General features: G+C 41.6%; 1 long non-coding RNA gene across 1 annotated transcript; it reads right to left on the bottom strand.

The window, feature by feature from the left end:
• Window positions 1-1,116: 1,116 nt before the first annotated feature.
• LOC144588906 (uncharacterized) lies at window positions 1,117-9,533 on the bottom strand. The gene is made up of 2 exons (XR_013544663.1): window positions 2,828-9,533; window positions 1,117-1,398 (listed from the first exon to the last, which is right to left on the bottom strand). It is a non-coding gene; the product is annotated as an uncharacterized LOC144588906 (long non-coding RNA).
• Between the last annotated feature and the right edge of the window lie 15,069 nt (window positions 9,534-24,602).

Genomic DNA, 24,602 nt, shown 5'->3' with positions numbered 1-24,602 from the left:
TGGTCCGTTCCGCTTTTTTCCATCTCAGGCGGATAGCCCAGCTGCGGCCCTACCTTGATGTGGGGTCTCTCACCACTCTGGTGCATGCGCTTGTAGTCTCGAGATTAGACCACTGTAATGCGCTCTACGTGGGGCTACCTTTGAGATTGCTGCGGAAACTACAGGTGGTGCAGAATGCGGCGGCCAGACTACTCAGTGGGCTGAGAAGATACCAACATATCTCCCCCACTCTGGCCGCATTGCATTGGCTGCCAATCCGATTCCGCATTGATTTCAAAGTGTTAACGCTTACTTACAAAGCCCTAAACGGTTTAGGACCTCGATACTTGGCGGAACGCCTTCTCCCATCTAGATCTACCCGTGTCACTCGCGCGAGCCAGGAGATAAGGCTGAGGAGCCTAACGCCGAGAGAGGCCCGAAAGGAAAAGACCAGAATCCGGGCCTTCTCGGCGGTGGCTCCTCGCCTTTGGAACAACTTGCCCCCTGAGATTCGCGCGGCTTCCTCGCTGGGCATTTTTAAGAAACAACTAAAAACATTGATGTATAGGCGGGCCTTCCCAACAGAAAACCCTTGACGATCTTTTTTCTTATTCTGTTCTTTATTATTATTATTTTTTAATTTAAGTTTCTGCTGTAAAGTTTTAAAATTACATTGTTGTTTTTACTGTAAGCCGCCTAGAGTGGTCTAATATGATCAGATAGGCGGGATAGAAATAAAATAAATAAATAAATAAATAAATAAATGGAGGGAAGGCCTGCCTAAATAGCCAAGTTTTTAATTGTCTACTTACTACTCATTTGGATCTTTAGGGATAAGTTTTTAAAACCAGAACAACAATGGGGTCCAGTGATTTTAATATTTTGTTATTCTACCCCTTTCTGTTTCCCTTTTGTGGCTTTTGAATGTGTGTGCCCTTTACAATAACTTTAGAAACAAACAAACAAACAAATGTCTTCCCCACACATAGCTTTGAGCCCTAGAAAAACATTCCCACAATGAAAAGATGCTGCTGCCATGTGTGCTGGTGGTACCATTTTTGTCAGCACACGTTTATGGAGTGAAGAACTAGACTTCCCAACTTTACGTGTTGTCTTTGAAGTAAGAACCACTCCCACCCTATACTTATCACTAGTTTTAAAATATGTTGCGCAATACTAGTTAAGTAATGAGATAAATGAAGAAATGGAAAATTTAGGGAGAAAACTACTGGTTTAATAGAAAAGGATGTTTCTCATCAGGTAATTTGAACAATTATTTTAACATAAAGAAGGCATTATCTTCATGTCATGTCAATATTGACAAGTGGCTTTGTACAGCCTTCCTTTTCTCTGTGGCAGATCGCTTTTGTGTATCTTCCTGTTTCTTGTAGTCGACTGATAAGGAAGCAGATCAAAGCTCTGTGAGAGAAATGCAGCAAATTTGTGGCAGAAAAGTTGTGTTTCAAAAGCAATGAGAATACAAAAAGTAGCTTAACATACTCTCACTATAGTTTGGGATGGTTAATTGCTTTGTTAATTGCTTTGATAGCAGATAGCAAAGTACCTTCTGGTGCCTCCAGTCTGCTTATGGGGCATGAACGAGATGAGGGGAGAAGGTAGGTTTAGCTAAAACCTGTACTCATTTCCCCCTCTCTTCATGTCTCATTTGTTTAATGATAATGAATGGATGTAGTTTTGATATGCAAAGGCAGATAAGCAAATTCAGAGCTGACATTCAAGACATTCATTCATTGTGAGCAAAGTGGCCACAAAATGTAAAAAGAAACCATTAACAAAGATTACCATGGCTTGTTCTCTGTGCTTCAGGTTGTATGGTTGAAAAATAAGAAAGCAATGCAGTAAGGAGAGAAAGACTAGGATTCCACATAAGAAAACACATGTCACAATAAGACTCATGCAAGAACTGGCTGCACAGTGTCTGGTTTGTCCTGGATAATTTCTGAGAGATGATTCCGACACATCTCTATAACTGAGCAATCATTCCTGTACTCAAAAAACATTGCTAACCATGAGAGGTACAAAAACTTCCTGCTGTGACCACCAGACATGTTCAGCACGTAAATATATCCCTTTTCTAATTATGAGCCATCTGTAACATATACTGTAGTTTGAACTACGGAGGTCCAATGAAATGTACATATGTTTCTCTTCCGGAGAAGTGGTGATTTTTATTTAAAGACACTGTGTTTCAAAGAGGCTTTCTTGGGGAAAACCTTTTCAGACGTTGCTTTCATATTACATGTTACCAGAGATACATTTAATTATAGACGTTGGTTTCTGAACTGGGATAATTTCTTTGTGCACAATGTGCAGGAACAGCCTGTGAGATTTCACTGCCTGAAGGACTCTTCTGTCCCAATTCAAGGTACAAAACAGCACCCAAGACAAGTCAAGTTCTTTGGGCCCTAAGAGGAGAAAGGTCTACAAAAGCTTTTTCCTCTTTACGGTGCTAAAATTATAATTATAAAAAAAAAATTGCTGATTTCACACCCCAGATCAGTGTCCAGATAGGCCCTTGACTTGGCTTAGCTATCTGAGACTAAAACACTGTTACCTATCCTCAATTAGGGTGCTTCTCTGAGTAAGAATGTGCATATATTCCACATGAAATATTCTTATACACTTTTCCAGAACATGGAACTGTATTATGGGATGAGAGAGAGTCCATTCGGTTGTGTGTGTGTGTGTGTGTGTGTGTGTGTGAGAGAGAGAGAGAGAGAGAGAGAGAGAGAGAGAGAGAGTGAGTGAGTGAGTGAGTGAGGGGGGGGACACCCATGATCAACAGGGACCAGGAGATGGCTGCCCAACATAGTATTCCAAATTTTACCTAATATCTTCATAAACTGATGCTGCTGTTTGACTCGTGCTACTGTATGTTGCTTCATCCTCTTGAAATTGGAATTCTTCACATAAAAAAGTAGGAGAGAAAAGAATGTAAGAGACAGGATCAATTTAATCAAAGGTCATTAGAAAATCAAAGATCATTAGAAAGTAGAAACAATAGCTTCAGTGTTCTAATCACTGGATCAAAGCGCAAGATGTGCAAGTGCAGGAAGGGGCATAGGCATTTGGTACATATAGCTGATTTAAATATTATTCCCCCCACTCATATTTACACATCCAATTCAACCCTAGGTAACCAGTAGAACACAAATTCAGATTGCAATCCAGCCACAATGCATGCCAAGCACAAAAGCTTTCTAATGATCTTTGATTAGTTCTTTATTAAATTCATCAACGGAGCAGAGAAAATTTAATAATCTCCACCATTTGTCATCTTTCTGATTAGGATTTTGATTAGAACTTTAGGCTTTTATTTGCCTCCTTTCTATCCATTGCTATTATAACGCTGCTTCTTTCTCCCAGTTTAAGAAGTAAGATGGTAGTGCAAAGAACAGACCCCCCCCTGATTGGTATTCATCGAGAAATGCGCAAGTTAGAGTAAAGCTAATTGTGTTTTTTCATCCTTCTGGTAGCAGTTTTTTTCAAGAAATTGAAAGACTGTTCTACTGAACATCCAGAGACTGTTACACATGGAACATGCATGGGATGCTGCTTATGCTTAGAAAAAAAGTGTGACAATTTACTAAATTTATAAATAAGACCAGAGCAACCATATTTCATGCCTGAGTGAGGTCAAGCTCCAGTTATCATGGACTCTGTTCCTCAGTTTCTGCAGCTAACTATGAGTGAATGAATGAACACTTTATTACGGTCTAAGACCAGAACTAACTATGAGTATACATCGGTATATTTACCTTTCTTTATTAGTCTCTGATGGCATTCCATCCTACAACCTTTTCAGCAGAACACAAGTAGCTGAAAACAACGTTCTAGGAATAATTAGTAACTGCTGTTCCTTTTACAAAAGCAATAACGGCATTGTCCATCTTTACATTTGATTTGAAAACAACTTCATTTATATTTTTGCATGAGCTGGATTATTCCTTTATCCTTTCTCCAAAGGAAATGATTTTAACTTGAATCTTGCAGAAATAGGGCTTTAAATACATGCATGTATGCTATATATTCTCAAGCAGTTTCTGTCTTACGGTCAAAGGTTTTCATATGTCAGCAACTGTATTAAAGAAACCCGTTTTTCTAATTAGTTTGAGAAAAAGACCTTTTTATTTTCTCAGTCCTTTGAATTCAGATTAACCTGTTTCATCTTGGGTGGTTCTATTCTTTTGCTTCTCTTCATTTTGCAGTTGCTACCATGTGCTCCTACATTTTTGTAGGGTTCTAAATGTTTAAGTCACTCTGAGAATGTAAATTCTCAATATAAATAAATACATAAAATCAATCAATGTGCAAATAAAGACTTCTTGTGGCCTATTTATTTATTCATTCACCTTATTTTATCCATTCAGTTATATGCTGCCTTACTTCCATGAACTGGACTCAAGTATAATTATATAAGACAAATGCAATTAAAACAAAACAAACAACAATAACAACAAAATACAAAACACAATGTAAAAATGAACCAAGAAAAGAAGATACAGCACTTACCTTTAAACCCTCTTGGTTACTGGCTGAGATGTGTAAAATTACTTTCCAGCACCCTAGCCTAGATGCCTTTTAGAAGAGTTCTAATACCTTCATAGTTATAGTGTTAATGTAGGTCAATGTTTGGTGGTGATATTCTCCATTCGAAGAGCTTCCTGAAGATGGTTCTCCTCCAGATGACCCCCCAGTTACAGTTTGATTTCAATATAAAGAATTCTAAGGAGACAGATCAAGGACCCCAAAGTTTTTCATCCACACTGGGTACCTGGATAGTAAACTCAGTAGACACAGAGGTCACATGGTGACTAGCTTCCTTAATCAATTGAGATGTACTCTAATTGGGTTTGGAGTATAACATTCATTTCTAATTTTACCCTGGTACATATAAATTAGCATATGCAATGGTATGAAAATGAGGGTCCACTTTCATCAGAGTCTGGTTACTGTGGCTGGTGTTGGCACCGATGTTGAGTCCCTCCACTGACATTTGGATCTCAGAAGTACTCAGTTTTTGTTGTTGTTGTTGTTTAGTCATTAAGTTGTGTCCGACTCTTCATGACCTCATGGACCAGAGCATGCCAGGCCCTCCTGTCTTCCACTGCCTCCAGGAGTTTGTCAAATTCATGTTCAGTCTTTAGCCCTCAACAATGGAGCTTTTTTCTAAGGGGTTAAATTAGTTTCCATTGCCACTGAGTGCAGCCATTTTCCTTTCCATTTTCCTATCAAGGAGCATTGTGAGTAACTGGAATGATACCCCACTAGCAAATACCAGATGACTGCTGGTATATCCCCTGCTTTCATCTTCTATTTCCAATAACAGGTAAGCCCAGTGGACATTGAAAAGGTCCACCCACCAGTCTTTTGCTGGGGGAGTCCACAAAATCTAGAAATTGCTCTAAATGTTCTATTAGCTTTGTTGCATCTTGCATTTAAATTTTTGCAATGTTTAACCGGTCACTTTCTGTGCATTTTCTTTACCAGTGGCCTCACTTCCTAGATGCTGGCTAGATGAGGCACAAACAGAGAAAAGAAAAGAAAAACATTGCTTGCTGGAGAGAAAGTGGTTGCAAAAATGTTGATAAGATCACATTAGGAAGTCAAAGTTTTATCCCTGGAAACCGTGTGCTATTAGAGAGTGCTTAACTCAATGGGAAATGGGCTTGCAAGAGGGTAATGGGATTAATCATCTTGTTAGGAAGGAAAAAGTATTGAAATAACTTCATGGTTGACATGGCCAGTTTTCAGATCAGCTCTCCTTTTCACAGACACTTGTTGTCACAGGCGGGGGGTTAACCTCTCAGGCATGGAGCTAATCGGTCCTCAAATGTCATTTCTTCTAGAGAAGTGGATGGATATATTCTCTCCTTGCCTCTCCACCCCACCATTCGGAGCAATGGGAATGATATTGACTGTCTACTTCTATCAATTTTTCCCCATTTTAAAGCCTCGTTCAGATGTAATTCGTACCATCTTACTCTTCAGTATTTGTCTTTTGGAGAGCAGTTTAATGCCTGTGACTTCACACCACTGTAAGCCTCTCTGGAGATTTAATGAATTAAAACTCCCATACGTACAAAGACAATATTCTGTCACAAAGAAAACCTGGGTACCCAATTAACTTTAGGTTGCATTGTACCTTGGGAACAAATAAACCCCACCAGGTAGACTGATGCATGCCACCTACCTCCACTCCATACAAGTATGCTGTAAATCCAGCAGTTTACAATCCAGAGAATAATCATTGCATTGAGATAATCAGACCTGCATATAAATTACAATTCTGTTTGAATACAGTTCCTTAGCTCAAACCAGTACTTGAACCAGCTCTCCGTCTCACATCATGGGTTTCTCTTCTCCACGAAGCAAATGTTCTTAAGCATATCATGCTGACACCTGATTGCACAGTTTTCCTAATCTAGTGTTAGGTATGGGTGAGAATTAGTTTGATAGAACAAAAATGATCCAAAATGGGATAGTTCATAATTTTATAACTTTGTAAGAAAGACTTTTTGAAATTAAATTATAATACAAAACGAAGTAGATTCACCTGTCAAGGCAGGATGTTTTGAGGATTTACCTTTAAAACCCTATCTTTGCATTCCTGTGCATTCAACTGTGTTTCTGCTACTGAACTGCTGTTATGTGGTGTCAGGCTGGAACTGACTTATAGCAACTCTAACAGGGCTTTCATAGAATCATCGAATAGAATCATGGAATAATGGAGTTTGAAGGGGGCTATAAGGACATTGAGTCTGACCCCCTACTCAATGCAGAATTCAGAATTGAAGGATATCGGATACATGGCTGTTCAGTTTTCTGTGGAATGCCTCTAGCATTGGAGTGCTCACCACTGCCCAAAGTAACTGGTTCCACTGTAAGACTCCTCTAACATTTACATTTTTCCCTAAATCTGGCTTTCTGTAGTTTGAGCCGATGATGATGATGATGATGATGATGATGATGATGGTTGTTGTTGTTGTTGTTGTTGTTGTTATTGTTAAACACCAGGCACATTCAAAATTATAAAAACATTGACTGGTATTATAAACAGAGACAAGTTTTAACCCAAAACCTAAGTATCTGTTAAATATTGGTGCTATACGCATGCTGTTCCTAATATTGCCAGGTTTTGTAGCTCTGATGTAGCTCTGATGTACTGTAGCTCTGAGATCTGCAACTGCTTATAGTACTGTGTGAAATTTATTGATAATGTTCCCAAAGCCCCAATGACTATGGAGACCACTGACGTGTGCTTTTTCCAGAGGTGAGATGTTTTGATTGCCAGGTCTCTGTACTTTATAGGTTTTCCAGTTCTTTATTTCCAGCTCTGGCATCCCTTTGAATTGTAACATCAATGATCCAGATCTTCCTTCATTCTGTTACTACTATGTCTGATGTATTATGTTCAAGGTGTTTATCAGTTTGGATCAGGTAATCCCAAAAATCAAGGCTTTGGTTTCTTTCTTAATGTTCCCCAGTTTTAGCCATGCCCATGTTGAATTATGATCATGTTTTCCATCAATATTTCTCAGGTATTGTCCATGTAGTGCTTTATTTTTCCAGCTGTTTAATTTATTTTCAGATAGTTGTTTCTTATATTTGGCATTTGTTCTGTTGCTTGCAAAATATTCTCCATTTTCACTGCCTTAAGTAATTGTTTTCTGCTTGTACTGATATAATCATTCAGACTTCTTTTTTTCCTCCTCTACTAGCTGCTGTATTTGCAGTAATCCTAGGCCTCCGATTTTTCATGGTAAATATAATCTGTTCACATCGCTTTTTGGATGTAGAGCATGATGCATGCTGATTAGTTTATGTGTTTTTTTATCTAATTTTTTTAATTCATTTTGAGCCCAATCTATTATTCCAGGTGGGTATCTAATTACTGAAACTGCCCATGCGCTTATGGCTTTGGTTGTATATCCGTCATTTAATTTTGATTTTAAGATTTTCTAGTCTTTTGATATATTCCCTTTCTGTCAATTCTTTAACTTTTTTGTGCTCGATGTTGTCTGCTTCTAATATTCCAAGGTATTTATAATTTTCATCACATGATAGTGATTTTTAATACAGTACTGCAGTTTTTTTACTTTGTTCCATCTAATTTTTGGATCTTGCCACGGTGTATAGACAGAGCTGCACATTTGTCAATTCCAAATTTCTTTTGGATATTATCACTGAATCTTTCTTCTGTGTTTAGCAGTGATTCTATCTCTGGGGAACTTTTTTCATATAGTTTCAAGTCATCCAAGTATAACAGATGATAGATTTTTCCTGCTTGTTCTGAAATATGGTAGCCCAAACCAGTTTTATTTAAAATTATTGACTTCTCCAATTTCTTTACCATGGGCCCTTAAGACAATTTTCCATTTTTCCATGTTTTTCTTGAGGAACTTGAGGAATGTTTTTCATGAGGAATGTTTTTACTAATCCAAAAAAATTTAGGCAGGTATTAACCCAGCTGTGTGAAAATGAGTCAAATGCCTTTTTATACAGCAGTCTATCCAGGCAATGTTAAGGTTTGTTTTTCACCTATTTGCATTCTTCAGTATCATTTTATTAATAAGCAGCTGATATTTTGTGCCTCTTGACATTTTAAAGTTCCCTTTCTGTTCATGGATTAAATACATTTGTAAAGAAACCCAAGGAAGATGTATAGATGATATTGTAATAACAACTGAAATGATTGAAAGGCAAGTAAAGACTGTGAAAAACTGGAGTTTACCTAGTCCAGATGAGCTGCAAGAATTTTGGTTAAAGCAGTTAACAAGTCTCCATCAACGTATAGCAGTGCAATTTAATCACTAACCTCAAAATTCTAGAACCAAAGATTGGATGAGAACAGGCTGCATATTTCTGATAATCAAAGATCATGAAAAGGGCAATGAACCTAGTAACTATTGACCAATTACATGCCTTCCAACAACGTTCAAGCTTTTCACAGAAGTACTTGCAAGATAATATATAATTACTTAATTGAAAACTCCCTATATGCAACTGAACAGAAAGGGAACTTTAAAAAGTCAAGAGCCATGAAAGATCAGCTGCTTATTGATAAAATGATACTAAAAATGCAAAAAAAAAAACAAAAAAAAAAACCAAAAACATCTTAACATGGCCTGGATAGAATATGAAAAGGTATTTGACTCATTGATACACAGCTGGATTAACACCTGCTTAAAAGTAGTGGTAGCAGTAATAGTACTGTGTTTACCGAAAATAAGACAGGGTCTATTAAATTTTGCTCCAAAAACACATTAGGGCTTATTTTCAGGAAATGTTTTCATGTACAACAATCAACATTTATTCAAATACAGTGGTGCCTCACTTAGCGATGTTAATCCATTCCGAAAAAAACATTGCTAAGAGATTTAATCGATAAGCGATTTTAAAAAACCCATAGGAACATATTAAAATGTGTTTAATACGTTCCTGTGGACTAATAACTTACCTTAAAGCGAAATTCCTCCATAGCGACGGCCATTTTGGGTGCCTCTACAGCGAGGCAAAACAGCAGCGTCCATTTTGTTTTTGTGGTGGCCATTTTGGAACCGCCAATCAGGTGTTTAAAAAAGTTCACAAAGCGAATTTTAGCCATAGAGGACATTGCTAAGCGATCGCTCCAGCGATGGCAAAAGGTCCATCGCAAAGCAATTTCATCTCTCAACGGAGCGATTGCTAAGCGAGGCACCACTGTATAGTCATTCATCTTCTTCTGGTTGCTGCACATTGGTGGAGGGGGGTTTCACTTATTTTTGGGGTAGGATTTATATTACGAACATCCTGAAAAATCATACTAGAGCAGCGGTCCCCAAACATTTTGGGACTGCGGACTGGCTGAGCCTCTGAGGAAGGGGGGGTCCCCGCAGGTGCAGGTGCGCACACTCTCAGGTGCATGCACAAAGTGGTGGGGGAGCACCCGCCTGCGCGCTCCCCCACCCCTTCGCACATGCACAGGGGCGCCTGCACGCCCTCCCTCCCAAGGCTTCACTTGGACGCATGCGCGAAGCAGTGAGGAAGTGCCCACCAGTGCCGGCGTGAGCACACCCCCACCCCTTTGCACATGTGCAGGGGCACCTGCACACCAACCCACACACTCGCCCATGCCTTCACGCGGGCAGTCGGACACATGTGTGAACATGTGGGGGAGCACTCATGTTGGCACTGGCATGCATGCACATGCGCAAAGCAGGGGATGAGAGTACATACAGGGGTGGGAGGTCTGTCTTTGCGGCCTGGTCCACCTCCGCAGCCGGGGGGAGGTAGCAACATTCACGAGCAACTGTCCACTGTCCCTCCATGCACACAGGCAGCTAGGTGGCCACCCAGCCCTGCCAGGATGCTCTGGGGCATTCATGGCCCCCACTCGGCCCCTGACTTCTCACCTGCTCGCTCGCCCGCCGCCACTGCTGCTGCTGCTCCTGCTGTTGTTTGGCCGGAGTGCTTGGGCGGTCTTTGTGGTCCACGGCAGGGATGGGAAGGGAAGGGCAGGGATGCTTTTGTCTGACGTGCCGGCTGCTTCCTTCCCGGGGGAAGTAGTAATTACTCTCACTCCACTGCATCACACTGAGTATCACACTGCTGAATTAGAATTATCTAAAATCTACTGGTTTTGATGACAATTTCGAAAAATTTGGCAATTTATTTATGATTGAGATGGAAAGAACTTAAGAATTAAAAAAAATCAGATGTGGAAGAAACTTGCCTTTTGTGTAAAAATGGCTAATTTTGTGCAAAATGTAGTATCCAGAATCCTAGTCACAGAAAGGAAATTGTGCAAGTAATAGTTGCAAGTTTCTACTCATAATGAGATTCTGCTTGTTTTCCCTAGTATAACTGATCACAGCTGATCCCTCATGAATGAAGAGCAGTCTTCTGCAAGGACTTAAGCAATTCCTCTTACGCAAGTATATATCACCAACAAGAGTTTAGCGCCAGGAAATTGCTCTTGATGAAATGAATCATGTTACAGTTCCTCATTCTCCCACGTGAGGATGAGACAGGTGAGAATTTATTTCACTAGTCTGGATGAGAGTTCCTCCGTTTTGTGGATGCAATTTGATTTTTGCACAGTTTGAACAATTGTGCCACTGCACTGTTACACTGAACTACTCCAGCAGCTACTCTTCTGGATAGACTTTAAGAAAAAATGGAAGCATAGGAGAGTTGGGAATTCATTTCTACATGTTCTCTGTGTGTGTGCACATGTCTACACACACACATGCACATACTTTGCTTCAAAGGGGAAAAAAAAACAAAAGAAAAGAAACCAATATTGTGCAGAGACACTTTGCAAATGTTGTGGAAATCTTGATGGAAAGAAAACTCTCATCATGTTCTCATAGTGGTGCAGAGAAATCTTGCAGAAGTCAATGAACTCTTCAACAGTCTATCTCAGTCTGTCAAGACAGCCTGTCTTGCCAAGAAAAAAAAACATTAGTGAGACATCTTCACAACTATTGATTAGCATCAGGCTGCCAGAAGAAAAACTTCATTTTATTCCTATACTCATGATAGCTTTTCAAATCTGAGTTGGTGAACAGTTTGAGCTTTTTTCTTCTTCTCTCCTCTTCCAAAGTTTAAAAAGAAAAAGCACAAATGAAAATGTATTCTTCTCATTGCAAGGAAAATTACTTCAAATGTTCCAGATATGGCAGAAATATGTTGCCAGTGTAACCCCTATGAAATACTGGTTCAGTCCAAAGGCATAGGACTAAGAAAGAGCAGGTTTGTGAGTAAGAGATTGGAATCAGAAAGAGCCAGAGGGCTAAAGAGGCTGGAGTTGCTATTGCCACTTAAGACAGCTAAAGCCCTTGCCAACTTGATCTAGGTATAATTCCTATATGTTTGTGTTGGAGGGGTGAATCCACATAGTGTATTCATATGTATGCAATTGAATCTATATTTTATAGTCGGGTTTTGAAGACTCTACATGTGAAGCTGATTTTTCTGTGTTATGGATGCCCAACTCAGTTGAGAAAGATATTTCAGATTTTTCAAAGAATCATAGAATCACGGAGTTGGAAGAGACCACAGGAGCCATCGAGTCCAACCCCCTGACTCCACCAAAGCACTCCCGACAGATGGCCATCCAGCCTCTGCTTGAAACCCCCCCCCCCAAAAAAAACCCACCACACTCCGACACAGCATATTCCATTGCCAGCCAGCTCTGACTGTCAGGAAGTTCTTCCTGAGATTCAGGTGGAATCTCTTTTCCTATAGTTTGAAACCATTGTTCCTTGTCCTAGTTTCTGGAGCCCTGGAAAACAAACCTGCCCCTTCCTCATCATGACAGCCCTTGAAATATTTAAACATGGCTATCATGTCCCCTCTTGACCTTCTTTTTGGAAGGCTAAACATTCCTGGTTCCCTAAGCACATAGCTTCCAGACCTTTGACACATTCCAGACTGTCAACCTCCTTCTTGAATTGAGGTGCCCAGAACTGGACACAATATTCCAGGTGTGGTCTGACCAAAGCAGAATAGAGTGGTACTATCACTTCCCTTGATCTAGACACTATACTCCTATTGATGCGACTAAGAATTGCATTGGCTTTCTTGGCAGCTGCATCACACTGCTGACTCATGTTGAGTTTGTAGTCTACCAAGACTCCTAGATCCCTTTCACAGGTACTGTTGTCTAGCCAGGTGTCTTCCATCCTATATCTGTGCAGGTTTTTTTCTGCCTAGGTGTAGGACCTTGCATTTCTCCCTGTTGAAATTCATTTTGTTAGTGTTGGCCCAGGACTCTAATGTGTCAAGGTCATTTTGAATTCTAATCCTGTCCTCTAGGGAATTAGCAACCCTTCCCAATTTGGTATCATCTCCAAATTTAATCAGCATACTCTCTATTCCTTCATTGGTGAGCACCCTTTGGGTTGGGTCAGTCAACCAATTACAAATCCACCGAACAGTAGCACTGTCTAGCCCACATTTTACTAGCTTCCTTGGAGGAATATCATGGGGAACTCTGTCAAAGGCCTTACTGAAATCAAGATATGCTACATTCATAGCGTTTCCTTCATCTATCAAGCCTGTAACTCTATCAAAAAAAGAGATCAAATTAGTCTGGCATGACTTGTTTTGAGAAACCCGTGTTGCCTTTTAGTGATCACAGCAAAATTTTTGTCTTAATTTGAATTTAAAAACACACTTGAATTTTGCACATCTACAAGCAACTTCTGTGTTGGTGCTGTTGCCGAGAACTTGGCTGCACAAACTGTGGCATTTTGTTGTTGTTATACAGTAATTGCTCATATCATCTGTTATATAACTGTGAATAAGAAGAAACTCATTTTGTGAAATTGTGCTTGCAAGGTTCATCAATAAATCTCTAGGTTTAAAAATAAAGCCCCGTAGAACTAAAATGTGTTACACCAACACTGAAGAAACATCTGAGTTCCTGCAGATCCAAAGCTTGTCCCTATGTGCTCCTTCCAAGCCCCTAACCTTCCCTTTCTAGCCCTTCTTTAACATCGGAGAAGTAATAACCACTAAACCTTCCCCATGGCAAGAATAGAAGGTCTTCCTCTGAAGACACATTTCTCTCTCTCTCTCTCTCTCTCTCTCTCTCTCTCTCTCTCTCTCTCTCTCTCTCTCTATCTATCTATCTATCTATCTATCTATCTATCTATCTATCTATCTATCTATCTATCTATCTATCTATCTATCTGCCACTGGTGGGTGGAATCCAAATCATTCTATGGGACTGGAACTCTTGCTACGACCCATGGGTCTCTTTACTTCATCCTAACAGGGTTTCTAGAAATGGCTTAAACTTGTGTTCGTTACGTCATGCACTTTGTAATATTTTATTTATCCATTCTGTATGCTCCAAACATTTGACCTCAAAGCATTTGACTTTTTTTAAAAAGCAAAGGATGGCAAGCAGAATATAACTTTTTAAACCAATGGTTTGGCTAAAATGTGTGGTGTTGTTGTTTTTTCAAATGTGCACTCCTAATTCTGAGCTGCTGATAGAAATTAGTTCTCTTCCTGGAAAAAATGTGCTCCTGTCAGCCCTGGGGTTTGTGTCACACCTTGTTAAATGAGAGCATTTTGTTCTAACAATCTACCTTTTATTAATGAGAGTAGGTAGGTTTCTAGAGTAAATTATCTTCTACTTTCTTGAACATTAATCTGGCAGTCCTACCCACATCTACTGAGAGGAAATACCCAGTCAGCTTAATGGATCTTACTTCCAAGTAGGCCTTCATGCTCCAATTAGTCCTGTCTTAAATTAATCAGTGCACCTAGCATATGAATAGTAGGAGGACTAAACAAAACTGAAATTTTGATTGTGTTGTATATGGAATGCAGTTATTCAGTGAAATCTTCCAATTGTGCTAAGCCCTCTCTCCTGATTACAATTACTGTATTTCAAAGCTGTGGTAAATGTGTTTAATATGCTTCTGATGTTATTGTGCATTAATTTTTGTCCTATATGTCCTTAAAATTTTTGCATTAATAACAGCCCATTCTTCCAAAACATGAAGAATGAGATGCAAATAATACCAAAGATAACTATTTTTTCCACCTCTTCTTTTGTTTAATGAACTCCTATTTTTTTATTTGCCTTACAGAATATAGAATAATGCTAATGCACAATATATTGGTGCCCTGCTGGGTACCAATAATATATATTTCCATCCCAAAATCTTGCAACTATGAAAATAAGAAAGAATCAAAAAACAAAACTTAGAAATTAAATAATGTTATAATTATGTTTCAACATTTCAGAAGCATAAATCCTAAAAATGCAAGAGCTTATAGCTTTAAAAGGTACAGTTAAAAAGCTGAGAATATATCTCTTAAAATGTTAAAGCTGTTTAAAATTAAAACCTATGAAAGTAAAATGTATCACTTAGCCTTTTAACATATATAGACACACATGAACATTATTCTCAATGCTCATTCAGCCAAACTAGTTTGAATCTATGCTGGAAAATCCATTATGATTGTTGTAGCTGCACTGCTATATGATTGTTGCTGATATCCAGTATGCATGGTGTAGCATGAAACCTTGTTGTGTTGATGATATGAATACCAGATTCCTCTGCATGCATCTTATTTCCTTGTATTTATAATTCTTTCATTGTTTACATCTCCCCATCTGTAAACAATCTCTTTTCCAGAGGCCTGGAGATCTAGACATCTGGAACTCCAAGGAAATTTTTTCAATAGGAATCTTAATTGTTCCTGCAGTTTTGTAACTCCAGAGATCTGTAATTTAATAGCTGGCAAGCTCCCACTATGATTATAATGTCATTATTTTGACTAAAATTCTTGCAAAGCTTAGAGGAATAAAGGCCTGTTGCCCCAAGATCTTGTAACACCAAGCTATTATAACTCCAAGGTCCTGGAATGCCAGAGTATTATAACTGCAAGGTATTGGAACTACAAAGAGTACAATCTATACTGTTACCTGGGTATTTACACATTGTAACATAAACAAGTTCAGTTGTCAACATATTAAGGTATAGTGACCTTGCTCAGCTGGAGAGCCAGCTAATTGCTTTGCAATGACTACAGTAAACTATTGTTCAAGCTTCAATTTTAAAAGCACTTTCAGTTTCAGGGCTACTTTTTCTATACCCCCCCTTTAATTTTATTAATACTCTATACCTACAAAAGTTCATATCTTGACAGGGTGAGTTCACAGATGGCAGCATGGACACCTTCCAGGCATAGGGTGGTCCACCAGAAATCTGGGAGATGGCTGGGATGGAAAGCACAGGGCATGACCTGGCACCAGATCCCCCTGGGACTACTTATAGACCAGATCCCCCTGGTTATACTGTGAGAAAAGAACTTCTCATGCCATCCGTTCAGCTTACTCTGTGGATTTGTAGTGGATTTATAGCGGATTCAAACTAGATTTTCCTGCTTTTAGCCCAACACTAACCATTACATATATAAGGGATGTGGTGGCGCTGTGGGCTAAACTGCAGAAGCCTTTGCTGCAGGGTCAGAAGACCAGCAGTCGTAAGATCGAATCCACGCAACGGAGTGAGCTCCCGTCGCTTGTCCCAGCTCCCGCCAACCTAGCGGTTCGAAAGCATGCAAATGCAAGTAGATAAATAGGGACCACCTCGGTGGGAAGGTAACAGTGTTCTGTGTCTAAGTCGCACTGGCCATGTAACCATGGAAGATTATCTTCAGACAAAACACTGGCTCTATGGCTTGGAAACGGGGATAAGCACCGCCCCCTAGAGTCAAACATGACTGGACAAAAATTGTCAAGGGGAACCTTTACCTTTACCCATTACATAACACTGGCTTTTTATGTGGACTCTGTGTATAATCATTTGTTAGAAAATAGCTTTGGTAAAACTTTCTTGTGGCCTTTTTATAGCCTTAAATTTAGGGTTGCTGACTACCAGTTAGTTCTTGCAGCCTGAATTACTTCATAGGACTGTTGTGAAGATAAAGTAGGGAAGAAGAAAGCCATGCTAGCCATTTTGCACTCATTGAAGGAAATGCAGGATATAAAAGTAACAATAAAATTAAATAAAATATTCTGAGGAGTAATTTAATTTGGGGAAATGACTTAGTGAGTGGAGAGATTTAATTTCCTGTGCCTAGTGTCAATGGTTTAACAATCAGATCTTCTGCCAAACTACTTTAAAATAGTCTTTTAAAAAACATGTAAGAAACCAATGGACAGTGCAATAACCAGTTTCTTGAATCATGTCTGTTTTCTGTCTCTCCTAAAACATTGTTTTTTAGAGCCTAACTGGATTATTTGCCGCATTCGTTCTAAATAAAATCCTATCAGATCAAATGAATCTATATTTACTATTAGGTGATCAGGCTTCACATTTAATGTCAACAACTCCACTTACCTTTTCTCATGTAACATTTTGAGTTAATACATTTTCCCCTAATTCAGCTTTAGCAAAGCATGATGCATTAACCCCACTGTGATACCCAAACAGTCCTACAATTAATCTACCTCCTTAAGGTTGTTTTGTACTGAGTTCTCCAGATGACTGCTAATATTTAATAGATTTCCACTGAGCATCTGTGTAAAAAGGATATTTATGGACAAGGCCTAATTTATGAATACAAGTACCATTATTCGTCATTACTCTCATTATGGTACAAAAGACTTATCTTGACCTTTAAAGTAACACAATTTGTAGGTGCATGTAGAAGATTACAAAGAAATACAATCCATTTCTCTAATAATATGACTGCCGAAGTTAATGGGCGCATCAGCGTCTGAGAAACGAAGAATAACTTAAGTGCAATTTTTAAATATTTCTCTGTGAAACCTTGAAGAAAGCAAAAAAGGAGATTTAAAACAGAAAAGGAATTAACTTTGCAGGAAAGAAAAGACACCTGTGAAATCTTTGCACAGCTTTTCCTTAATCCTAATTTTTCTCTCTAAACATTTTTCTGTGGCTTGCAAATTTGAGTTTTGCTTAACTTGTGGTTGGAATAAAAAGGATTTATTGCTATAAAAAGGCCAGGAGAAGGTTGTTCCAAACCTATTTTATAATAGATTATTAAATACTGCAGCCACAGAAAAAGCCAAAGCGGCAAAGGGGCTACAAGACCCAGTTCAAATCCCCTTCAAACCTATGGAGAAAAGCCCAATTAAAACCATTTCTGAGCTGACATGCACAGGATTGATTGATTCCTGATTCTCATGTATATGTTTTTCTTCTCTCCAAAGAGACCCAGAACAGCACACAACACCAAAACAATACATACTGTATGTAGCATATACAACAACAAAATACTTTTTTATAAATGACAAAAAGTAATAAAACTAGTAACAACTCAATGTTATCCTATATGCATTAAGATATTAAAAAGCTTGCCACAGTTCCTAGCCTCCAAAAATCCTGCCAACAACGTAAAACTTGGCTCTCTCACTAAGGGCCAAAGATTGCACCCTTAGTTTATTTCCAGAGCGATGATGGATTTTATTTGGGTCTTCCTGTCTTATTATTTATTTATTTATTTATTTATTTATTTATTTATTTATTTATTTATTTATTTATTTATTTATTTATTTATTGTCTTCCCCAGATGTAAGGCTTGGCCTTCTGGATCGCGTAGACTATGGCCAAACACTCCTTCTCCACGGTTGCCAAATGTCTCTCACCTTTTTGAAGTTTCCTACTCAGGTAGGACACTGGATGCTGGTCACCATTCTCATCCTCCTGGCACAGAACTGCTCCTACCCCGCTGTTAGATGCATCTGTGTAGATGATGAACTCCCGGTCGAAGTCCGGAGCCCGCAGGACAGGATAGTTGATTAACGCCTCCTTCAACCTCTGGAACGCCGCCTCACAGTCGCTGGTCCACGGGATGCGGTCATCAGCCTTCTTCCTCGTCAGATCGGTCAGCGGAGCCGCAATCTCGCTAAACCTCGGGATGAACTTTCTGTAGTAGCCCACCAACCCAAGAAATGATTTGACTTTTCTCTTGGTGGTGGGTCTAGGCCAATCTCGAACAGCTTCTATTTTGGCCTCCAGGGGTTTTATCATTCCTCCCCCTACCATGTGACCTAAGTATTTTATTTCTGGGCTACCCAGCTGACACTTGCTGGCCTTTACTGTTAGCCCTGCTGCACTTAACCTCTGCAGCACTAACTCCAGGTGTATCAGGTGATCTTCCCAGGTATTACTGAAGATCCCTATGTCGTCAATGTAGGCCACTGTAAAGTCACTGAGCCCTGCCAAGGTCTGGTCCATCAGCCTTTGGAATGTGGCTGGTGCATTTCTGAGACCAAAGCTCAGGACTCGAAACTCATAGAGACCAAAAGGGCTGCAAAAAGCAGTCTTTTCTTGATCCCTGGGATCAATTCTTAATTGCCAATATCCCTTTACCAGGTCCAATGATGAGATGAACCGACAACCCCCTATGGTTTCAATCAGGTTGTCTAGCCTGGGCATTGGGTAGGCATCAGGAGTGGTTACACGGTTTAATTTCCTGTAATCGACACAAAACCTAATGCTCCCATCAGGCTTGTCCACAAGGACTATCGGAGAGGACCAAGGACTAGAAGAGGGGATGATTATGTTCTCCTTCAGCATCTCGTCCAGCTCCTTCCGCACCTTGTCCCTGTAGGGTCCCGTTACTCGGTATGGGGATACTGCCTGCGGGGGTGCATCCCCTGTATGGATCCGATGCATCACTCCCTTCACTATCCCCGGCTTGTTGGAAAACACCTGCTGATATTTACTAAGCAGCATTTTTAGTTCTTGCTGCTGGTCTTGGGTGAGTGCAGGACTGATCTTTACCTCCTCTGGGTTGTATTTTACTTCCCCTCTACCCTCCCAGAAGGGTAATTCCGCTTCCTCACTCTCAGCTGCTTTTATAGCAAATAAAACCCTCTGTTCCCCTCTGTAGTAGGGTTTTAGGGCATTCACATGAACCACCCTCCTTGCTTGGTTCTCCTCCTGCTCTATTAGGTAGTTCAGGTCTGACATCTTGGAAATGACCCTATATGGTCCTGCCCATTTGAGCTGCAGTTTATTCTCTCTGCAGGGCCTAAGCCAAAGCACTTCCTCCCCTGGGTCAAAGTGCCTCTCTCTGGCTTTGTGGTCATACCAGGTTTTCTGTCTGACCTTCTGAGCTTGCAGGTTTTCTGCTGCCAGCTCTAGATTTCTCCTTAGGTCATTCATCAAGGTGTCTATGTAAGTCACAACGTCTTGTGGGTCATCCTGGGTGATCTGCTCCCAATTTTGTTTTATCAAATCAAGGGGCCCTTTCACCCCTAAGTGTGCAGCAAACATGTCAGAGTGACCCCTTTTTAAGATCATGGGGCGATACTTTTCAGGTACCACCAGTTGACTTCTGATCCCATCTCCCCCTTTTGAGATGTTCCTCAGGGTTTCTCTATATAAAATCCCCTTTTTCTCCAGAAATCTCACTGGGGTTTCAGGTGTTAGCTGGGCGTCAGTCACCTGTTCAAAACACTTTTGGAGAGTGGCGTCTGCCTTTTGCTCCTGTCCAAATCTGCGGTCTGTGGTTAAGGTTTCCACCACAGCTTCTGAACTCCCCTCTGCTTCCGTCTCTGGCTCATCATTACCCCCCTGATCTGTCCCCGTGGTGGCTTGTGAGCGTGTAATCACTAGCACCCTTTTCACATGTTCAGCCAGGTCATTTCCCACGAGCACGGCTGCTGGCAGAGTCGATGAAATCGCTAGCCGCCAATCTCCCCTCCAGCCTTGAAAGTTGATAGGTACCTCTGCTACTGGCAGAGAGATTACCTGCCCCTCAATACCTGCCACCTTTATGCTCTCATTTGGGATTATAAACTCCCTAGGGATGATATCTGGATGGCACAGGGTTACCTGGGAACAAGTGTCCCGCAGCCCCCTATACTGACGGTCAAGTATTCCTACTTCCACCCCGGCTGTCTCAAACAACTGAGAATCTGTTTTTACCAGCAAGCAGCGCTTCACCTCTATAAGAGGACCATTTTCCTCAGCCTGATCAGCAGAGGTAGCTGTTCCAGACTGAGTAGTCATGGCAACAGGCTCCCTCAGTGACAATGAGCTTTGCTCTTTCTGGACACAGAACACAGCTTTTGGCTTGGTCCCACTAGAATTCTGAGGCACCATTCCTTTTAGCTGCTTCAATTTCTCACACTCTGAGATCAGATGACCCTTTCCCTGACAGAAATAGCATTTTCTGGTGTATTTTGATTCTCTCTCCTCTTGTTTGGGTTTTCCCTCCAAATTCTGAGGGCTTGGTTTCATGCCTGAGGGCTTCCCTTCACCATGGGCCCCTCCCCCTTGCTGGCTTTTCCCTGGTCCCTGAGAGTACTTGCTGTAGGTTTCTTTGGGTTTACCTACAGATTTCCCCTCACCCAAGGGCTTTCTTATTTGGGAGATAAAATCCGCGATTTCTGCGGCTGCTGCCACAGATTTCGGTTTCCTTTCCCTCACCTGGAAGTTCAATTCCCCATGCAGGACTGAATAGAACTGTTCCAGGGCTATCAAGTCTTTAAGCTGTTCATAGGTCTCTGTTCCCTCCTGCGACAGCCATTTCTCAAGCAGCCTCACCAATTGGGCCCCCACTTGGGTAAAAGTCTGTTCTGGCTTCTTGGTGAGGGACCTGAACCTTTGTCTCAGCTGCTCTGCATTTATCCCATGTCTTGCAAACACCAGTTTTTTAAACTCTGCGAAATCTTTCATCCGTTCCTCAGGCATCTCGGCATAAACCTCAGCCAGGCTACCACTGATTAAAGACCGCATGATGGTTTCCTGTAATCAACACAAAACCTAATGCTCCCATCAGGCTTGTCCACAAGGACTATCGGAGAGGACCAAGGACTAGAAGAGGGGACGATTATGTTCTCCCTCAGCATTTCGTCCAGCTCCTTCCGCACCTTGTCCCTATAGGGTCCCGTTACTCGGTATGGGGATACTGCCTGCGGGGGTGCATCCCCTGTGTGGATCCGATGCATCACTCCCTTCACTATCCCCGGCTTGTTGGAAAACACCTGCTGATATTTACCAAGCAGCATTTTTAGTTCTTGCTGCTGGTCTTGGGTGAGTGCAGGACTGATCTTTACCTCCTCTGGGTTGTATTTTACTTCCCCTCTACCCTCCCAGAAGGGTAATTCAGCTTCCTCACTCTCAGCTGCTTTTATCGCGAATAAAACCCTCTGTTCCCCTCTGTAGTAGGGTTTTAGGGCATTCACATGAACCACCCTCCTTGCTTGGTTCTCTTCCTGCTCTATTAGGTAGTTTAGGTCTGACATCTTGGAAATGACCCTATATGGTCCTGCCCATTTGAGCTGCAGTTTATTCTCTCTGCAGGGCCTAAGCCAAAGCACTTCCTCCCCTGGGTCAAAGTGCCTCTCTCTAGCTTTGTGGTCATACCATGTTTTCTGTCTGACCTTCTGAGCTTGCAGGTTTTCTGCTGCCAGCTCTAGATTTCTCCTTAGGTCATTCATCAAGGTGTCTATGTAAGTTACAACGTCTTGTGGGTCATCCTGGGTGACCTGCTCCCAAATTTGTTTGATCAAATCAAGGGGCCCTTTCACCCCTAAGTGTGCAGCAACCATGTCAGAGTGACCCCTTTGTAAGATCATGGGGCGATACTTTTCAGGTACCACCAGCTGACTTCTGATCCCATCTCCCCCTTTTGAGATATTCCTCAGGGTCTCTCTATATAAAATCCCCTTTTTCTCCAGAAATCTCACTGGGGTTTCAGGTGTTAGCTGGGCGTCAGTCACCTGTTCAAAACACTTTTGGAGAGTGGCGTCTGCCTTTTGCTCTTGTCCAAATCGGCTGTCTGTGGTTAAGGTTTCCACCACAGCTTCTGAACTCCCCTCTGCTTCCGTCTCTGGCCCATCATTACCCCCCTGAACTGTCCCTGTGGTGGCTTGTGAGCGTGTAATCACTAGCACCCGTTTCACATGTTCAGCCAGGTCATTTCCCACGAGCACGGCTGCTGGCAGAGTCGATGAAATCGCTATCCGCCAATCTCCCCTCCAGCCTTGAAAGTTGACAGGTACCTCTGCTACTGGCAGAGAGATTATCTGCCCCTCAATCCCTGCCACCTTCATGCTCTCATTTGGGATTATAAACTCCCTAGGAATAATATCTGGATGGCACAGGGTTACCTGGGAACAAGTGTCCCGCAGCCCCCTATACTGACGGTCAAGTATTCCTACGTCCACCCCTGCTGTCTCAAACAACTGAGAATCTGTTTTTATCAGCAAGCAGCGCTTTACCTCCAGAAGAGGACCATTTTCCTCAGCCTGATCAGCAGAGGTAGCTGTTCCAGACTGAGTAGTCATGGCAACAGGCTCCCTCTGTGACAATGAGCTTTGCTCTTTCTGGACACAGAACACAGCTTTTGGCTTGGTCCCACTAGAATTCTGAGGCACCATTCCTTTTAGCTGCTTTAATTTCTCACACTCTGAGATTAGATGACCCTTTCCCTGACAGAAATAGCATTTTCTAGTGTATTTGGATTCCCTCTCCTCTTGTTTCGGTTTTCCCTCCAAATTCTGAGGGCTTGGTTTCATGCCTGAGGGCTTCCCTTCACCATGGGCCCCTCCCCCTTGCTGGCTTTTCCCTGGTCCCTGAGAGTACTTGCTGTAGGTTTCTTTGGGTTTACCTACAGATTTCCCCTCACCCAAGGGCTTTCTTATTTGGGAAATAAAATCCGCGATCTCTGCGGCTGCTGCCACAGATTTCGGTTTCCTTTCCCTCACCTGGAAGTTCAATTCCCCATGCAGGACTGAATAGAACTGTTCCAGGGCTATCAAGTCTTTAAGCTGTTCATAGGTCTCTGTCCCCTCCTGCGATAGCCATTTCCCAAGCAGCCTCACCAATTGGGCCCCCACTTGGGTAAAAGTCTGTTCTGGCTTCTTGGTGAGGGACCTGAACCTTTGTCTCAGCTGCTCTGCATTTATCCCATGTCTTGCAAACACCAGTTTTTTAAACTCTGCGAAATCTTTCATCCGTTCCTCAGGCATCTCGGCATAAACCTCAGCCAGGCTACCACTGATTAAAGACCGCATGATGGTCATCTTCTCAGTTTCCCTCACTGAGAAGTCCACAAACGCTCTTTCCACTAAGGAAAAGAACACCTCGGGACAATCTCCCTTGTGGTACACAGGGAATTTCTTCAGGTCAGCCTTAGACAATTGGCCTCCCTCAGAATCCCTATTGTTATTATTGTTCTGGTTCATCAGTTCCAGTTTTCTTAATTCAAACGCCATTCTCTCTCTCTCCATTCTTTCTTCCCTCTCCATTCTCGCTCTCTCTAACCTTTCCTCCATTTCCCTCACCCTCAGTTCATGCTGTTGGGCTAGGATCAATTTTCTGAGTTCTGGGTCCTGCTCTCCTGTGCTGTCACCTTGCACTGAGCCAAATTCATCCTCAGAACCTTGGTCAATCTGGGGGTCTTTCACTTCACTCATTTCTGTTACTTGGCTTCGAGTCAAGGGCATACCCCCCCTCAGAACAGGCTGCTTTAAAAAGTCAAGCCTCAAAATAAAACGACCACTTTTTTCCTTCTTGCCTCAGAACCAGCTCTCCTAGAGATTGCTGCTGTTCTTCAGCACTAAATTTGCAACAGTATCGAGTCAGAGCTGGCAGCAGAAAACCTGCAAGCTCAGAAGGTCAGACAGAAAACATGGTATGACCACAAAGCTAGAGAGAGGCACTTTGACCCAGGGGAGGAAGTGCTTTGGCCTAGGCTCTGCAGAGAGAGCAAACTGCAGCTGGGTATCCCAGAAAGAGAATACTTGGGTCACAAGGTAGGGGGAGGAGTGATAAAACCCCTGGAGGCCAAAATAGAAGCTGTTCGTGATTGGCCTAGACCCAACACCAAGAAAAAGGTCAAATCATTTCTTGGGTTGGTGGGCTACTACAGAAAGTTCATCCCGAGGTTTAGCGAGATTGCGGCTCCGCTGACCGATCTGACGAGGAAGAAGACTGATGACAGCATCCCGTGGACCAGCGACTGTGAGGCGGCGTTCCAGAGGTTGAAGGAGGCGTTAATCAACTATCCTGTCCTGCGTGCTCCAGACTTCGACCGGGAGTTTATCATCTACACCGATGCGTCTAACAGCGGGGTAGGAGCAGTTCTGTGCCAGGAGGATGAGAATG

This window comes from Pogona vitticeps, chromosome 1, assembly GCF_051106095.1.
Source record: "Pogona vitticeps strain Pit_001003342236 chromosome 1, PviZW2.1, whole genome shotgun sequence".
Classification (NCBI taxonomy): domain Eukaryota; kingdom Metazoa; phylum Chordata; class Lepidosauria; order Squamata; family Agamidae; genus Pogona; species Pogona vitticeps.
This window is presented reverse-complemented; position numbering and strand designations above follow the sequence as displayed.